This window comes from Propithecus coquereli, unplaced genomic scaffold, assembly GCF_000956105.1.
Source record: "Propithecus coquereli isolate 6110/MARCELLA unplaced genomic scaffold, Pcoq_1.0 Scaffold242, whole genome shotgun sequence".
NCBI classification, from domain to species: Eukaryota; Metazoa; Chordata; class Mammalia; order Primates; family Indriidae; genus Propithecus; species Propithecus coquereli.
In genome coordinates this window covers 135,020-147,729 of record NW_012147975.1, presented here as the reverse complement: position 1 = coordinate 147,729, position 12,710 = coordinate 135,020, and positions in this window count along the sequence as shown.

Below are 12,710 nucleotides of genomic sequence, written 5' to 3'. Positions count from 1 at the left end.
TTTTTCCATTTAAGACCGTCCTGGTATCCCTTCCTCTACTGTAGAGAAACATACGAAATATCCTGAGGCTCAAAAATAGATCCAAGCCCTTCTATGTGGGCACTTTGCAAACTCCAAAACCAATAAACCCTGAGCCCGGCTCCTGGCCTTTGTGGGTTCTGTCTGCATCTTCAGGGCACCGTCCACAGCTAATGTCACGGCGTGCTAGTGCTCGACACAACCTAGTTCGAGCTCCTTCTTAACTCTGTAGTTCTTGTAGTTTACAGGAGGCAAGGAAGGGCAACAAGTGTGTATTTGTGTGTGTGGGGGTCTGTGTGATGTGCAAATAACAGACTTCATCTGTGTGTCCGACTCCAGTAAGTACAAATCCTATCAGGCCCCTGAGACAGATGGGGCAGGGTTCTGCCAAGCTGGGGAGGGGCACGAAACTCAAGGCAGAGCCTAAAAAGGATCGGCTTGGTGAGTAAAGCACAGCACAATATGCAACTTCAGAAACGTTTTCGTTTAGATACAAAGCCCATCCAAGACCCCATAAATAAGACCTTGGCCTGTTTTTGTGGAACGTTGTCACAGTCAGGGCCTATTTTTTACTTTAGTTCCTATAACTTTCTCTGGGGACCCAAGCTGATCACTGCAAACCAGTAGATTAATAAATAGAGCAGCAGAAAGGAAGGCTGCAGGTCATGAGACCCGGGCCTGCACGCCTCTTCTTTCTTCACAACTGCTTCCAGATGTGGGTGTTGGCACAGGATCAGCTCGGTGACAAAAACGAATGAAAGTCCTCTCTCCCCAACTAACAGCAGGTGGCTACTGGTGCCGGCAGAGGCCTGTTTGTGTTTTCATTTCAGAGGACTCACGTGGCTAGAAGCATTTGCCCGTGTTGAGTGTTTACTTGGCATAGGCCACGGAGCTGATAACAGCGCAGCATAAGCTATCTCTTGAGAAAGAAGGTTGTGGAAAAATGCATACTTATAACAGTAGTCCTAAACAATGAAGAAAGACAGGGGCTGGATTTTGGGCGAAAACAGCCCATCAACCAAGGAAATGGTACCTTGAGGCCATCAGCTCAGAGCCCTGTCCTCACCGTTGGTGAAATGCTTGCTTCTTTATAGTTCCGGACGGGAGAGGTGAGAGAAGCTTGCTCCTGACTTTGGGGTGCTTACAGAGCAAGATGGGTCACACTCCCATGAAATAAACCAGAGGAGTGACTGGGGCCAGAGGGGATTTGCCAGGGAAGGGAGGCATCTTGGCAAACAGGCATATTGGAGCACTTGTTAAGGCCAGTTGGGCCTGCTTCAGTAGAGGAAAGAGGTGCTCTTAGGAAACAGTAGGTTCTGGCATGGTTTGAGTGGCCGGTCTCCACGTGTGGGGAGCTCCACCTGGAGCTCAGACCTCAGCAGGTACCAGTCAGGCCGAGCCCTTGAGGCCAGGCCAGCTGAGCCCATGCTTCTCACATTCTGCTTCCGTCCTCCCCTCACTGTTGGGAAGGTCTCCTGCTGCTGATTTCCATTTGCTGACCTACCTGCTTGCCACAACCACAGGGAACATCAACTCTGAATTTTTAACACTGACAACACATAAGTTAGCTTGACATAAATGTGGCCTTTTCTAGCAGACAGGTAGGCAGTAAGTGTACCTGTCCAATGGGTCTCATTGACTACCTTGGAGCCAACCATAGCATTCACCTGGTGTGGATGGGGCAAGAAGGAATTTCATGCTCTCTAGAACACAAGGAGCACTTACTTATGGATTTCCAGGAAAATCCTGCAACTAGGAATGCTCTGAACTATCACCGAGAATCTTTGCCTTCATGCTTCGAAAGAAAGATCCAGTCCCAGCTGGTTTTGACTTGTTGGTGACCAGAGCTTATTTCCCTGAGTCATTTGCAGGAGTTAATTTTGGGGACTTGAACAGAAAGCTCCGAAGGGTGTGAGAAGAGAAGGAGAGCAGGTGGTTGGCAAGCGCTACTGTGGGGCAGCAGGAAAGGCTGAGTGTGTCTGCTGGTGACTGGGTCTGACCTGTCTGTGACGGAGCCGGAGTCCGGATGGACCATCCTGCTCTCTCGCCTCTGCTGCTGACTCTGTCTGTGCCCTTCCATGGTCTTGGACAGGGGAGGCCTGCTGAGACAAGCCATGCTGTTGCCATTTCCATTCATCCATCCCACAGGCCCAGAGCCGCAGCCCCCGGGCTGCCCGGTGTGCACATTCTTTGCAGGTGAAATGCTCCCACATAATCCTGATTTTGCAATAATGCATGGAAAGATATTTCAGAGCATGGCTTCCTGCGGATTCGTGTCTTAAGGGACAGGACGTGGGATTCCGTTAGCCCCTTTCTGGCTAGAGGGGGTTCCATGCAGTGCTGCCCAGGCCCAGGGGATGGATGAAATGAGCTCAAACGAAGCTTCAGAGAGGTCTCCTTTTCTAATAAGTTCAATACCCAGTGAACATTTATTAATGTGTCAGCTGTGGATATTGCATCATCAAGCAGATATAGAGGTAAACACAAAAGATGTAGAAGATTCTTTGTGTTTTCCAGAAGTGCATCATTGTCTGGGAGGGCCAAGAAAAGGCAAGAAATCAAGTTCAAGACTGAGAAACATGCATCTCTATGGCCAAGTTTACTAAAATCTTTTCAGTTCTCAGAACCCAGCGTGCCTTTTTCACCTCCAGGCCTATGAACACACTGTTCCTGCTGTCTGGCTTCCACATGTACATTAGGTTTTAGTTTAGTCAACACTTTCTCCAGGAAGCCTTCCTTGATGCCCTTAGCCTGGGAGGGGCCTTTCTTATGGGCTTTTCCTGGCCCCTATTTTCCTACTACTGTGGCATCTACCAGTGCCATGTCTGTCTTCTCTACTGGACCGCAGGCTTGGTGAGGGCAGGGAAAAGCCTGCCTTCTTCACTGCCCCATCCCAGTATTCATTTACTGATTGACTGGCTGATTGGTGGAGCCCAGGGTGGGCCAGTCAAAGCAAGGCAGAGAAAGGTCATTGTGAAACCACCTTGGTCAGGGGGAGCATCTTGCAGGAGGTGCATTTTGCGATTTTCTTTGAGGAAGTTTGAACAGGAAGACAATGAGAGGCACGAAATCTGGGGGCCTTATGCTACTCCCTGTCCCCCTTGAGATGTCTGGGCTTCCATAGGAATCAAATCTGGGAACCATTAATCGGGGGAAGGGTACGCACATTCACGGAGCTCCTACCACACGCCAGGACGGTTTGCCGGATGCCAACCACAATAATACTTGCCACTCACCCTGAACTGGCTGTGGGCCAGGCCACTTCTTGGGCTGTCTCATTTGATCTTTTCAACAACTCTGCTGAGTAGAAATGGTCATCTTCATTTTTACCGACAAGTACCGAGCCTCGGAAAGGGTGGGATTTGGCCAAGAGGCAGAGTGACTAAGCCAAGAGTTATAGCCAGGGCTGTCTGGCTCAGAATCAGTGATCTTCAAAAATTTTGCTGAAAAACCTCCTCAAAGACCTGAACTTCTTGCACATTTTAAAGTTGATATATAAAGATTTTTATTGTATATTTAAATAACTGCAAAAGATAACAGAGTATTATATTTTGCACATGAGCATTACATTATGTTGTTGTCAAGATACTGGAACGGTAGATTTAGCTCATGCAGTTTATAGAAAGCTCTGCTGTATCTCAACTCTGTCCTTTACCTGCTTTGTGCAAGCTACTTTCCCTCTTATTGTCAATGTTCTCTACAAATTGGGAGTAATAATAGTACCCACTTACAAGGCTATTGAGAGGATTAGAGGAGTTACTTCGTGGAAAGTTCTTAGAATGAGAACAGGTCCACGCTGCTGCACAAGTGTTTGCAACTATTATGTACTCTAATTGCAAAGCCAGTCCTCGTTGTCAACATTGGCCAAAGCAGACTTACTTTTGGTAGGAAAAGCATGATTTCATTTTTTAGTTCAAATAAACATATCACTACCTGCCTTCCCGACAACCATCTCTCTTACCGATTCTCATTCTAGCAGACGTAGATAAGTCTGTGTCTTGCCCGCGACTTTTTGCCTGGATGAAACCAAGCACGATACCTTCACTGCTTCTTGCTTTGATCTTGGGAGCCTGCGTTTTCCAATTGCCCTTTGTTAGGAATCCTGGCACAAACCCACGGTAAGCAGGGGAGAGGGAAGTCTTGCTTTTGTGGAGAAGGGAGGCTGGGAGAGGGGGTGTGGGAAGGAGCGTCAGCAGAGGGGAGGAGCACGCTCTGGCTGGTCAGTTTTAGGAGAGGGCACGTGTGCGAACTGAGGAGCTGCGAGCTGGTCGTGGTAAGAATGTGCACATCCCCTGAAAGGTCTTTGCGTAGCACCAGGGCGATGTGTGCTCCAGTTTAAAGTCGCCATTTGTCCTCGAAGGGCAGCAAGCACCAGGGAACGTGGCAGCCCTCTCTCAGCAGGGGCCCAGCATCCCAGGGCGTACCAGATGAGAAGAGGTCAAAGGTTTTCTCAATTTCTCCTCCCAGGGAAATGAAATTGCAGGCGGGGTCCTCTGCTGGGTTCTACAGACTCTTGCTACTCAAAGAGGGGTCTCTGGACCGGCGTCACTAGTGTCACCACGAGCTTTCCAGGACAGGCCTCCCCTCATGGAATCGGAGTCTGCTACAACCAGTGGTTCTCAACCTTGGCTGCACCTGAGAATCACTAATAATGGGGAGCTTTTAAAAAATCCTGATGCCCGGGGCCACACCCCAGACCAAGGAAGCCAGAATCTGTGGCTGTGTGGTCCAGGCATCACTGGTTTTAAGTTCCCCAGGTGATTCCACTGTGCGGCCACAACAGAACCACTGAGGCAGAGCCACCTGCAGCGGCTCTCCCGTGAGTTCCCACCTTCCCATGCGCCACCGCACACTCATCTCCTCTCACCTGGGCCACCCTGCTGGCTTCAGCCCTTCCACCCAAAGCCAGACCCTCTACCCATAGCCCTGACTCCTCTTCCAGACTTTTCTCCAAACACTGCTCTACTTTCTAACTCGACTGGATGACTCTCTCACTCTTCCCCAAACATGTCTCAAAGTTTCCCACGCGCCCACCCACAGTCTGCTGTCTTCTGCTTCATTGCTTGGCCACGCTCTGCTCATCTCAAGACACGCCCTCCACCTGATCCCCTTGGCCTGGCTGGGATCTCCACCCATCCCGTTAGCCTGCAGACTGCGAGGGCAGAGTGGGGTCCCACTTATCCCTGCTGTCTGTGCACACAGGAGCCGCAGCCGGCCCTGCACCCTCCCCAGGCAGAGGCAGGTCCCGGAGCCTGTAAGAGTAAACTGGGCCTGACAGCCCTTGCAAACCATCACCCCCACCGCTGGGGGTTATCTGGCACGCCAATCTGTTTCATTAAATTCAAGCTTTTAAAAAATTGCTACTTTCAGGGGAGCGGGCAAAACCCACATTAGGTGAGTTGCTTTGGTTACTACAACATAAACGTTGCCTAGAAATAAAAAGTTCTCTATCATTTGTAGCCATGTTAATACAGAACTTCAAATGTGGACTCCCTCCCTTCTAAATAATAGCCTTACTCTTCCCTGGGGCAAGATGGGGTTATTACCACAGCCCGCAGAAACTGACCACCAAACTTCAAAGGGCATATTCTCCAGTGGCTCCTTCCAGCTCACACTGGCAGCAGAGCCTGGCCTCAGGTCAAGTCCGTGTTGAATGTTCTTTTAATGCAGAGACTTGCATTTGGGCTTGGATACCTCCTGTTTTCCCTTCACGCTATGGAGATTATTTAGTAATTTGCCCTTATAAAATTCAGGCAGCGAACCAGCTTTTAAAGTCTGAGACAGCACACAGGGAGGAGACTTCGCCTCACCATCATGGCCATCCATGAGCCTTTCAGCAGGGCTGACCATGTGCCTCCGCTCCAGAGCTCTGGGGCCCAACTGCTGCTCCTTCTGGTTGCCGGCGACCTTCCCTTTCCCCTCCTGCCCCGGCCAGGCACCCACTCCTAATACGGCTTTGCCAGCCCATTTTGTAGACAGGGTTCTGATAAGTGTCAGTGTGGATCACATTCGAGGCTCATTTCTTCTCTAAGATCAGAATTTGTAGTGATGCAATAGCAAATGTATAGCAGGATTTATTAAAGAGCCAGATAAGTTTTTTCATTATTGTCTTCTTAGCCCCAGACCATAGATCTCAAGAGAAATTTTAGAAAGTCTGTCACTTCCCTAGGACACATAACCTAAGAGAACAGATATTTAACAGAAATGGAAAGGAGTCAATCTCTGTTTCACCTAAGGCCAGCACCCCGTGGGGCCTCAGGTTAGTGGAGGGTAAATTTATATTACGCATTTAAAAGGTGCTTTTGAGTGTTAGGCTTGGAACAGGCTGCAGAACCTGCTGGGAGGCGTCTGAGATCTCTAAGAACACACAGCCACCTATTGCACTTGGCTAGGCACAGGCCTGCAGAGAGGGGAGGGACGGGGAGAAGACCTGTGAAGCCTGCTGCTGCTCTGGGATCTTGTGACGTGGGCAGCGGCCTCGGGCCAGGGCCAGGCAAAGTTGCAGTCCTTCACCAACTTTTGTTTAAATGCTGATATCTCAGCAAATGTTTCCAACACGCTGTGCGACTTCCACGCTCTGACAAGGCCTCACTCGCATACAGGAACTTCAGCCCAGAGGAGGGGAAGATGGAACTTTCTGGACCAAACGCCAAGAAACTTTTGTTTGCACATGCCTGTCCGTGGCATCTCTTCATAGATAAAACAGCGGTGGAATGTCTAAATTCCAAACTGCCCCTTGTTTCAAAAAATCTGTAAGAAAATGACACCTCAAAGTTAACTAAGAACTCAGAGATTTATATTTTGAATTCGAAATTTCTGATGAGCACTGCAGTTTTGCCATTTACCCAAAAAAAGCATGAATTAGACACTTATGGTAAGAAGAGGAAATGGCTTACTACATATCAGCGTTAATTCTTGAGATGCTGTTTAATTACACAATACTCTGCTTCCTCTTCCTCAGTTACCATGAACCAGCAAATGTCTGAAATATTAAATATATAAAACGACAGCAAACACTAATGAATGCATTCTAAAATTGTGTATGTCTGCTCTTTATGTGCAAAGAAACGCAGCTGGCACTATAGGAAGAAAAGATCATATAGCTGAGAGAGTTTCCCAAGTTCATTTCTGATTTTCAGAACCACGGCTGATAACAACAAGTAGTTAGCTTTAAATCTTTGACTGCAGTCACCCATAGTAAATTATTCCCTTATTGCCTTAGGGAGAATAATCACCAAGCAAAAGGTCCTCTTATGTTCATAAGCCACGATTTGTTTCAAATGCATTCTTGCAGTCCACATTCAACTTTTTCACATATGTGAACACTTAGACATTGGGATAAGTTCCTGTTAGCTGTCAATGTGCATTGCTTTTCAATCCAAAAAAAAAAAAAGACTTAAAAGATTATCAGATAAAAAGTATTTCAAAGCTTAGAACAAATCCTCTTATTGTATTCCCGACTATTAGTAGCTTCTAGCTCTTATCACAAGGTTATATTAAGTGCTGTTGGCAATTTACCAAACACCCAGACGTATTTTATGTGAAGTGTGAGTCAGGGAGGCCTCGCTTTTGTGGGTCAGGACAGTCTCCTCGGAGTGAGGAATGAGTGGTAGAGCCTCACGTTGGTGGTGGTGACGGGTTGGGAACTAGACATTTACCAAGTACAGAAAATGAAGCAGGAAAATGTTGCTTGCCAATTTTAAATAATAAAAGGAGTTGATTGTCTAATATGAGTTGTGTCAACTCAGAAGTATGGGATCGTGGCAGAGCCTGGAAAGAACAGAAGTGAGACAGAAGCTCCCTGAAGAAATAATTTAAACTCTGGAGTAACATGTAGACTTATAAGAGTTTGAGGGGGGAAAAATTACTCTTTTCCTCCATTCAATGTTCTTTTCTGTATGGCAAAATTTTGTGCCGGCAATTTCATCTGACAGTGAAGTCAGTTACTCCCTAAAATGTTTATTTGAATCCAAATGCTACTTAACATACATGTGATGAGACAAAATGATTAATATATTTGTGTCTAGACAAATTTGTGTCTCGGACAACCCCATCTGAGAAGAGTTTCATTTCTGCCAGGCCCCTGATCAGAGTTTTTGTGTTTTTGAATCAAGATAACCAGGGCAAAGAAAGAAACACAGGGGAAGGAAGAAGAGGAGAAAACTTCTAGGGAGTCTTCATTGATCTGACCCAGCGACATCCAATAGGAATAAAATGTGAGCTACACGTGTAATTTTAAATTTTCTGGTAGCCATATTGCAAAAGTAAAAAGAAATAGGTAAATTAATCTTAAAGATCTATTTAATTCAAGCCAGTATATTTGAAACACTATCATTTCAACATCTAATTAAAAAATTATTAGCCAGATATTCTATATTTCTTTTTTTCCAACCCAGAGTATATTTTACATGTACAGCACATCTCAATTCAGACTAGCCACATTTCAAGTGCTTAATAGCCACACATGGCTAGTGGCTACCATATTAGACGGCAGAGATCTAGCTAATAAATTACTGGTACAGAGGAATGGAAATAAAGACAAAAAGTCACATGGACTGTGGGTTTAGGACGAGTCTCAGCAAGGGTGATAATGCAGAAGGAGCTGGTTGGAACAGCTGTGCGCTGTCAGGTAAATGCACAGAATTCTGCAGAGCATGTACTTAGAGCCCTTTGATGATTTTCAAAGAATAAAAATAAAATATTTGTGTTATTTTGAAATCAATTTGGGAAGATGGACTGTGCTTCTTTGACTAGTATCTCCTTGAAACTAGACCACTGGGTCCTGGCAGTATAGGGGTCATACCCAGTCACGGGTGGATAGAGGAGAGGTCAATAAACGTGCAGGGTAGAAAGATGCCGACGTGTGGGCGTTGCCCATAGGAGAGAGAGGGGCAGAGGCAGAGCCCTGTCTTCAGCTAGATCTGCATGAGAAATCTCTGTCCCTCATCTGGCAGGAATTCCAAGCAACCCAGGAGGGCATAACCCAGCACATCAATCACATGCAAGAAAGAATATCGGTTGGAATGGCTCATTGGTGTTTTGCAGCGATGATCCGGAAACCCTGGGAGGAGACAGACAAAGCCCGTGGCGCAGATCCGGACCTGTGGGGCAGTGTGGGTGGTGACCCAGGTGCAGCGGCAGGGAGTACAAAGGATGGAGGGTGCCTGCCACCACCTCCACCACCCTCAGGCTCACCACAAACAGAGCACAGACAGGAGAGACTGACACTTGGGCCTTCCCGTGCAGCTGGAGCCCAGGAGTCAGTGCATCCCAGAGCTCTGAACTCACCTGTGTTGGAGGGGAGTAAGAGCATCCCCAGTTTGCATGTCAGCACCATCCTGGTGGCTCAGCCTCAAAAGGACCCGTGAAGGAAATACCACACTGCCCTGCAAGAGTAATCTATTCACCAGACCATGTTTCTGGAACTGGGGCCTGGCCCCAGGGTTGCTGGACAATCCCTTGGATGTGAGCCCTGAAGTTCCTCAGAACATTTGGCTGAAATGAAGGTCAAGGAGGGTCAGAGATGTCCCGAAGGGAAGAAATGAGGACCAGGGCCTATATGAGTCCTGATCTGGGCTTGGGGCACCATGCCTGGCTGGCCCTGATGGCTCCAGCTGGTCCCAGGCACCCAAGGAAACTCAGAAAATTTCAAGGAAGATACTCCAAAGCATGGGGTCCCCACAGGCATGGGGCCCAGGACAGAGACTCCACTTTCTGGGCCTAAGGACATTTGGTAGGAAGCTCTCCTACAGTGAGAGAGAATAACGTCACACAAAGAGAGAGACAGAGTGGGAGATACCGAGTGACAGGGACAGTCCTGCTGATGTTGAGCCCTCGAGGCCAGTTCTCAACCTGAATCACCAGTTTTGGCAGCCAACGAATTCTCTTGCTGACATTAGCTAGTTTGTATTGTGTCTCTGTCACTTGCAACTAAAAGAGACCTGGCCAGTGTAGAGTTGGTCAATGCTTTCAAGACCAAGTTTGTGTCTTCTACCCCCATGGGAGCCACTCTGCTCCTCCCAGCCCCCTGGCCAAGGACATTCCTCTCAGGCCCAAACATGCACCAGAGGAGCTGGGCATGCATGGTTGCTGCAAAGGCAGGGTTAGCAAAAGCCATATCCCTGCCTGGAAACCAGCGTGAGAGGGGAAACGGAGGGTCATCCCCACACATGAAGAACAGCACCCTGTTTTTACTGAGAGGTCTTCTCAAAATGCCTCCATGAACAGATTTGTCCCAGCCTCCTCCACGCAGCTCACAGCACCTTGGTGGCTTCCCGATGCAGTGAGAGTAACCTGTGTGGTCTGGCCTGGCCTGCACTCTAGTCTCGTGCCATCCACTCCCCACACCCTCTCTGGGCTCTTCAGCCACTCTGGGCTTCTTCCTGTTTCTTTAACATGCCAAGTTTAGTTCTACCTCAGGGCCTTTGCATCAGCTGTCTCCTCCCTCTGGAACGAGCTTTCCTCCATTAATTTCTTTATGTCATCAGATACCACTTTAAAGGAGACAGAGAAGTCTTCCCCGACCCAATCACTCTCTGTCATCCCCTTTTAACTCCCTTAGCAACAATTGCTACTATTTGATTTGTTTTGTTGGTTATTTATTATCTCTTTTCCCACTATATTTAAACTCCTTGTGGGTAGGAATCTTACCTGTCTTGTTCCCTAGTACATCCCCAGTGTCTAAAAGAATGCCTGGCATACAGTAGATGCTCAATAAATATTTATCAATTATATAAACTGAATGCACACATGCTGGATTTTTTTTTTTTTTTTTTTTTTTTTTTTTTTTTTTTTTTTTTTTTTTTTTTTTTTTGACAGATACAGATACTTCTTGGGAATATCATCCTCTCAGCTTTCTAGCAAAGCAAACTTATTATTTGGCTTAGCAAATCACTGCTGAGCACCCACTCTGCCTAGGTTCTGTCTGAGGAGGAAACTGGGCATGGTTCTTAACCGGCAGGAGTTCAGACTGAGGGACAGACAGGCACACGGGCAAGTACAAGACCATGAGGGAGAGGCAGTGACGAAGGTGTGCGCCAGCGCTGGCTCTGGGGAAGCAAAGGGTGGAGTGAGGCCTTTTTGTCGGGCACAAGAGGTTCAGGCAGTCACGTCCAGAGAAGCCACAGAGAAAGATCCTTTGGAATGTCTGCACTGTCCCCTCTTGCGACAGCTCGCAGATGGGAATTACAAGAGCAGTTCTCCCCATTCTTCTCTCCCTAAATTACGGGCATATGTGGAGGGACGAGTATAAGCAATTTGTCTGGAAAGGACGGGGAGCCGGAAGGCAGAGCATGTGGGAGAGCTTGTGATTGTTCTGTCTGCGTGTCAACGGCCAATTAAGTTCTTTACGCCTCTCAAGTGGATTTTGCATTAACTCAGGTATCTGGTTTTAGCAGTGTTTTATAATCTGCTAATTAGCTAACTGCCCCTCCTATCCTGGACTGGGGCAAAGAGATGTCCTAGTTTGGGGTGAGACAGAGTGGAGGGCAGCGGGTCTCCTGCCTGTGGAGTGCTTGGGAGGGCAGCCAGCCGCTCCCCTGGGCGCAGGAGTGCCGGAAGCCCCAGGTCTTCATTCCATTGCCCCAGCGGGCTCCACACCTGAGCCCAGCCCTGCCAGACAGCAGGGTGCCACCCTGCTCTTCACCACGAGTGCTGACTCACCCCGCCTGTCAGACAGCATAGAATCCGGAATTCTGAACACAAGACGAGCCCCACCTGGACAGCGCAGGAGGCTCCAGGCCAGGTCCTGAGGTCTCTGGAGCTGGAGGCGTCTCTGCGCACCCCGATGCATCAGAAGTTAGTCACTTGTGCCTTAGACCCCTTGTCTAAACTTGGCCTAACGGAAGCATCGTGGCTCACCGTCAAAACGAAGCAACGTCCAACTCCTGTGGCTGAATTATGACTCAGCCATAAAAGGAAGCATGGATTCCTTTCAAAAGGAAGCCTGAAATCCATTTTCTGCCACATTAGGCGCACACACACAAACACACACGCGCACACACACAGGCAAGATGATTTGAACAGATGAGAATGTGAACTGTAAACTGGAACATCTTACAAGGTATAGGTCATCTCACCTAAGAAAATGTAACAGAGACAAGCTGTACAAGTTGGAACTGGGTACGAGGGACAGCAGCCATCGGGTGGGACGCCGGGCACACCCTGGCACTGAGGCTGGACGCTGGGAGGTATCGTGCTTCTGTCCCTTTGGCCCCGAGAGCTGCTCGGCCCGAAGCCAGCTGCTTCCTTCCTCCTGCAGTAGCCCCCGAACCCCGGCAGCCGAGAGAGATGATGCATGCTGGAGCTGGAAGCATTTTGGAACTCTCGAGACCAATGCCCTCATTCGTAAACAAGGCAAGAGAGTTCCAGAAGGGAGGCTGCCCTGTCCAAGGTCACACAGCAAGTCCAAGCTGGAGTCAGGAACGCGAAGCCAGAGCTCCGACTCCCGGCCCACCGCGCTCCCAGGGCACCGGCCTCAGGCGCTGTGTGCCGTGCCTGGTGATGTGCCGTGTGTGTCTGTCCCACCGCCCTGGTGAGACTCTAATCTCTGATGCTGGCTTGTAGTACTTTATAAACTCTTTGTGATCCTCCATTGCCCCTCAGTTAGACGTTCCCTTAGGACTTTAGTTTCAAAACAATGCTTGGTTAATAGCCCCCTACCAAGCTGCTCCCAACTTCTGAAAATAGCTAAG